The sequence below is a fragment of the Tupaia chinensis genome, unplaced genomic scaffold (genome assembly GCF_000334495.1).
Source record: "Tupaia chinensis unplaced genomic scaffold, TupChi_1.0 Scaffold000399_1, whole genome shotgun sequence".
Taxonomy (NCBI): Eukaryota; Metazoa; Chordata; class Mammalia; order Scandentia; family Tupaiidae; genus Tupaia; species Tupaia belangeri.
In genome coordinates, this window is record NW_006159901.1 from 374112 (window position 1) to 379712 (window position 5601).

Below are 5601 nucleotides of genomic sequence, written 5' to 3' on the forward strand. Positions count from 1 at the left end.
GTATCAATTGCGGGGGGAAAAAAAGGAAAATGTCCAAGCAAATTGCTTCTATGAGCTGCTGAAAACACTCGGTTGGGTTTTCAAAAGTCCTTTTTTCTTCTCAGCTTACTACTGTCTGGAGACTGCTTTCTGAAAAGGCCACTTATGTGAACACTTGGGATGAGGACGAGTACACTCCTCTTCATCAGGCAGCCTATAGTGGACACCGAGACATTGTTGACTGCACAAGGGGCAGATGTTCATGCAGTGACTGTGGATGGCTGGACACCTCTGCATAGTGCTTGCAAATGGAACGACACCTGAGTGGCTTCTTTCTTAATTCAGCATGATGCAGATGTTAATGCCCATAAAAGGCCTCTTGACCCCCTTGCACTTTGCCACTGAGAACAGAGACAGCAAAGATACCCTAGAACTTCTCCTGATGAACCATTATATCAAATCAAGCCTGAGAAGCAACTTGAAAGAAACTGCATTGCATATCGCCAGAAGAGCCAGTTTTTATCACTATGGCTGTACAGACTCTTCACCTCAGTCTGAACCATCCTAGTAACTTTCTGAAATGTCTAACTACCAGTGCTTCCTTTGTGTGAGGTGTAAATAGTCCCATAATACAAAGTTGACATCAAAATGTCTTACAAAAAAAATTTGTGGTACTCACTAGAATACTATTCTGGGTGAATTACCTGCCCTTGATGTCAAAGTGTATTTGAAAGTGATTTGGATATATCAATGATTTCTGCAAAGTTCATGATTTCCATCAGAGATCATTTCAACTTAATCTTTACTTAAAAACTGGACAAGGGTTGTGCAGAAACTAAAGGTATTTGGTGTGGGGGGGCTGACCCAAGAGAAATCTATTTTAAAATATCCCATATCCTGAGTCTGTGTTGAATATTTAATATAAAATCTCTCTCTAAAAACAACAAGAAGACTGGAGGAGGAGGAAGAAAGGACTTTCTTATTTCTGTTTTGCTCTCATCTATCCTATGGCCTTTCTCCTAGCTGCATATGGGGATTCCAGTTCCCAGAATTTCTTCTATACTCCCATATCTCCTCCAGAGGAATGACACCAGCTGGTCATACCCCTTCTCAGTGGCCTTGCTCTTAGCTCAGTGCATTCCCTCCTGCAAGCTTCTAAGTTCCTGATGACCCAACCTCTTCCCTCCGTTCTCTTAGCTGCTTTCTATGGTCAAGACTTCTGTGATTCTTTAGTATTCCCCTTGACATATTTTAAATCTCCCTATTCCTGTTTAATTTCATATTAAACCCTATTAAAATATCTGCTATGATTTCCCTTTTCCCAACTAGACACCTATACTCTCATTTAGGAGATAAGACAAAGGAGTAAATGATACTTAACTGAGATTTAAGTGAGGAGGAGAGAAGTTAGGTATTATGATCGTATCAAAGGTAGTAAAAAGGAACAACCAATATATGACATGATGCTTCCACCACAACCAAAAAAGCTGTGACTACGGCAGGTGCTTAGCACACATGAGGGAAGATGCATTGTGCTTGCCTTAAATTGATGATAAAACACCTGTACATCAACATTCAAAATTCATTATTAACATGGTTCTATAGCCAGCTTACAATGGGGAGAGGACAATGTGTGTGTTTGTTAAGTGCTCTGGTTGGCTAATCTTTACACGGAAGCCGGGCCTCTTCTACAAATCTCAAGACTTACTGTTGAACGTATCTGAAGGAATTCCTGCATACTGAATACACAGGGAAAAGTGGCACTGGTCATTGCTTTGTCTTGACTTGTCATTAGCTGAGTTATCCAACCAATGGAACACATGGGAACTTCTTCCAATCATGGGAAACACCTAGAAATGTCTGAGAAGAGAAGACAGCCTAGCAGTGACATTGTTGCTTTTTGAAGATACAGGGCACCGAGGAGTGGTCCATCTTATCGAGCACCATGGAGACCAGAAAGGCACAAAGAAGAATTTCCGCGTGGGCTTCACACTGAGAGGCTCTTCAGTGATCTTAGTAAGCATGGTCTCTGTGGAGCGGGGGTGGCAGAGGCTGCTGTGGACAGACTCCAGGAGTGAGTCAGGCCAGCATTCTGATGCATCATTTCACTAGTGCTTGGGAGTTGCTGAGAGGCAGGTGGCGGGCTGGGTGGTGTCTGCTGTGCCGACCTCCAGCACTGATGCTGTCTGAGTACAACCTAGTACATAAACCGGATCTAATGAGTCTGGGGAATCACATTCTACTCCACTCATTCTGCTCTTCAAAGTGACTACCATGGATTCTCCCAGCTCTAAGAGGCCCAAACCTATTAATAATGGCAAAGATGTTTAATACTAGTATCTCTTTCCCACTATAAAGTATATAAAAGCATTCTAATGTCAGACAGGGGAAGAAGGCTCAGCCCTGCTGTTCCCCATGAGGGAGAGATGGATTTTGTCAGTCATGTAATGTCATAGAGAATGGAAGAGAGGATGGAGCATGCATGCTGGTTAATGCCCGGAGGTCTTGGGCTTGAATCTCGGCTGACCCACTTACTCATGCTGGGCCCAGAAACTTACCTACCCTCCCTGATCTGAGATTCTTTCATGTGGATTGTCTAAGAGATGACTGTATTCCCCAGTGGGCTACTGTTGGATAGAAAGTAGCCCAGCATCTATCGCTAGTACCCAGCCTGATGCAGAGCTGGTCAATGGGAATTCTTGCTAGCTCTTTTCAAGGGCCTATCTCAAAAGCCATTAAGTTGCATAATTCTATCTGCTAAAATTTCTTCAGAGAAAATTACTAGTTAAACTCTGTTTCATATACTCTAAGGAGATCTGCAAGTAATTGGAAGACCTTTTCTTTCAGGACAAACCCACTAATAGATGTCAGTTTACTCCTACTCATCTCCTCACACCAAGGTTATGGAAGTGGCTGCCTCTCCATGGATGTCTGGGTTAAGAAGAAATAAAAATCTGAGGGGGAAATTGGAAAAAAGAAAGCAACACCTCAGAGTGGGGGCTTATTCTCTCTGCCCAAGACTGCAGAGTCGTAATGGGCATTTAAGATTTTCCTCTATATAGCAATGCTTCCCTTTTTCTCCTGCAACATCATTGACCCCTTGGGATTGTTTGTTTGCTGGTCTGTGTCTTCCCTGACTCTAAGCCCCACTTTAGCCTTGTGTGTGTAAGTCAGTGGGATCATCAGCCTTTCTCAGTCACAATGATTAGTTCAGGGATGTATATGTGATGTACATTGATCCAACTGTGGTGAATCTTACAGATCTGGCAGAAAATGGTAGGTCAGAATTTGCTCTCCTTTAACAGGCTTGGCCTCATGATGAGATAAACCTGAAAGTTCTGGGATACACTGGGGACCCTGGAAATGAACCCCAAACAGGAGAGAGCAAAGAGGAAAGAATCTTGAACTCTAAATCAGATTAAAACCAAATCAGCATTTTGAATTTTCAGTGAACAGAGACAATTAATTTTCCATTGCTCTTAAGCCAGTTCAAATCTAGATTGTTGTCACTTGCAATTGTAAGAGTTGTGACAGGTACTAGAGGCATCTCTAGAGAATATTTGAGCTAGTACTCACCAGAGGAGATAAAATTCTGATTCTCCCTGAACTTCTACAGAATTTATGATTGACTACTTTTTTTTTTTTTAAGGCACTGCATTATATGTGTTTGCTGCCTTGGTCTGTTCAGACTGTTACAAGAAAATACCATAAACTGGATAACTATAAACAACAGAAATTTATTTCTCACAGTTGTGGAGGCTAGGAAGTTCAAGATTACGGTGCCAACAGGTTGGATGTCTGGTGAGGACCTGCTTTCTGATTTACAATGGATGCTTTCTAACTGTGTCCTCATGATGGAAAAGGCTGGCTAGTTCTCTGGAATCTCTTTTATAAGGTACTAATTTCAATCATGAGGGTGCGACTCTCAAAGGACCCATCTCCTAATACCTTGGAGTTTAGAATTTCAACATATGGATTGGCAGGGGAAGGACACAAACATTCAGACCATAGCATTCACCCAAGAAAACCCCACTGGCTGAATCCAACAGAGAAATTTAAAAGAACTTGAATCACTTTCACTTAATGACAAAGGTCTTATGAATCATTTTACTTAAATTCTCTACAGGGAGGCTAGAAGGTGGTGTGATGATTAAGATGCTGGACTCCCACATGGCTGACCATGGTTCCAGACCTGGATGTGGCAGTTTGCTTTCTCACACACACTCTCTCCCTCTCTCTGGTGAGTTCATGTGCTCTATGCAAAATAAATAATAATAATAATATTTTTTAAGTCTACAGGCTGAACTACTGTAGTCATTTTGCAGTAAATCCTGATAATAGCAATACACACAGTAATGAAAATCACAATAAAACCTTGTCACTACTGATACCATCCCAGACATGTCAGAGCCCAAGTATTTTCCATAAGATGCCAAGCCTGTGAAGACAGATGGGACCCTCCTCAGTAGAGCATTGAGCAAATCCTCCTCCTTCAGAAGCTGGGATCTCCAGTGTTCCAGGCACCAAATGATGCCGCTTTGCAACCAAAAAAGGGTTTCCTTGGTGGTAGCCCAAATGCTAATTGCCTTAAAGAGTAAAGGAGTCATAATTTGTACCAGAGATGTTGCTGTAATTACAATGCGATGAAAAAGCAGGAGCTTTTCGTTGTCTCCACTTCCGTAATAGACCGTGGGCTTGTGAGCCAGAAGCTAAAAAGTTCTGAGTTAAGAAGCTCAGCCAGCAGCAGGATCCCGATATGGCATCCTTGGCCCTTGATCATCCACATTTCTGCCCGGAAGGCCAACCTGGTAAACGGTTTCCCATGCAACATGGTATCTAGAAGATTCCACTGGGGATTGTGTAAAGTAGCAACATACTGTTTCTTTCTCCTCCATGCTGCATACCACAGCTAGAAGAAAAGATAGAGCCCTGTCAGTGGCAAGAGCTTGACTTGATGCCAGTGGGAAAAAATTTCCTGCAAATCCAGCAGTCCCAGGAATGTATCTTCCTTCTGATCACACTCCTTTCTGGGAAGATGTCTGGTCACAGCATTATGAAGAGATTTCTTTCTCTCTCTCTCTCTCTCTCTCTCTCTCTCTCTTTCTCCCTTTCTTCTATTCGTCCTTACTTCTTCCCTCCCTCTTCCTTCTCTCCTCCTCCCCCTTTCCCTCCCCTCTCTTCTTCCTTTTTTCTTTGTCTCCTCCCTCCATCCATCCCTCTCTCTCTCTCATTCTTTTTTTTTTTAATCTTTCTCTTTCTTTTAGTAGAACTTCTGAAGGTGTAGAAATTTTATTAAGGAGTCTGGCAGATGAGTTTAAGAGTTCACTTCTTTTCTAGACTTACATTCCTGGTTCCCACCATTGATTTTTCCCCCCTTGTATCAGAGATACAAGCTGCAGATACTGGTTTCAGATAACTTAATTGAAAAAGAATGTACTGAATAGATATAAAATGGCTTACAGAATTGAAGGAAAAACTAAAGAATCAGGTAGGGAAAAGGTGAGAACCAGACCAGGTTTCAAATTCAAGTAACAAGACTCATGAGCATTCTTTCCAGGACTCTGAAATAACCATTTTCCTTCTTTGAAATAATTGAGCTAAGGACTCAAATTCCTGGAAAGA

The 5601-nt window shown here is 42.0% G+C and overlaps 1 pseudogene; it reads left to right on the top strand.

Moving 5' to 3' along the window:
- The window catches only part of LOC102479470 (ankyrin repeat domain-containing protein 49-like), a 720-nt pseudogene extending 173 nt beyond the window's left edge, over positions 1–547 (top strand).
- The last annotated feature ends 5054 nt before the right edge of the window (positions 548–5601 follow it).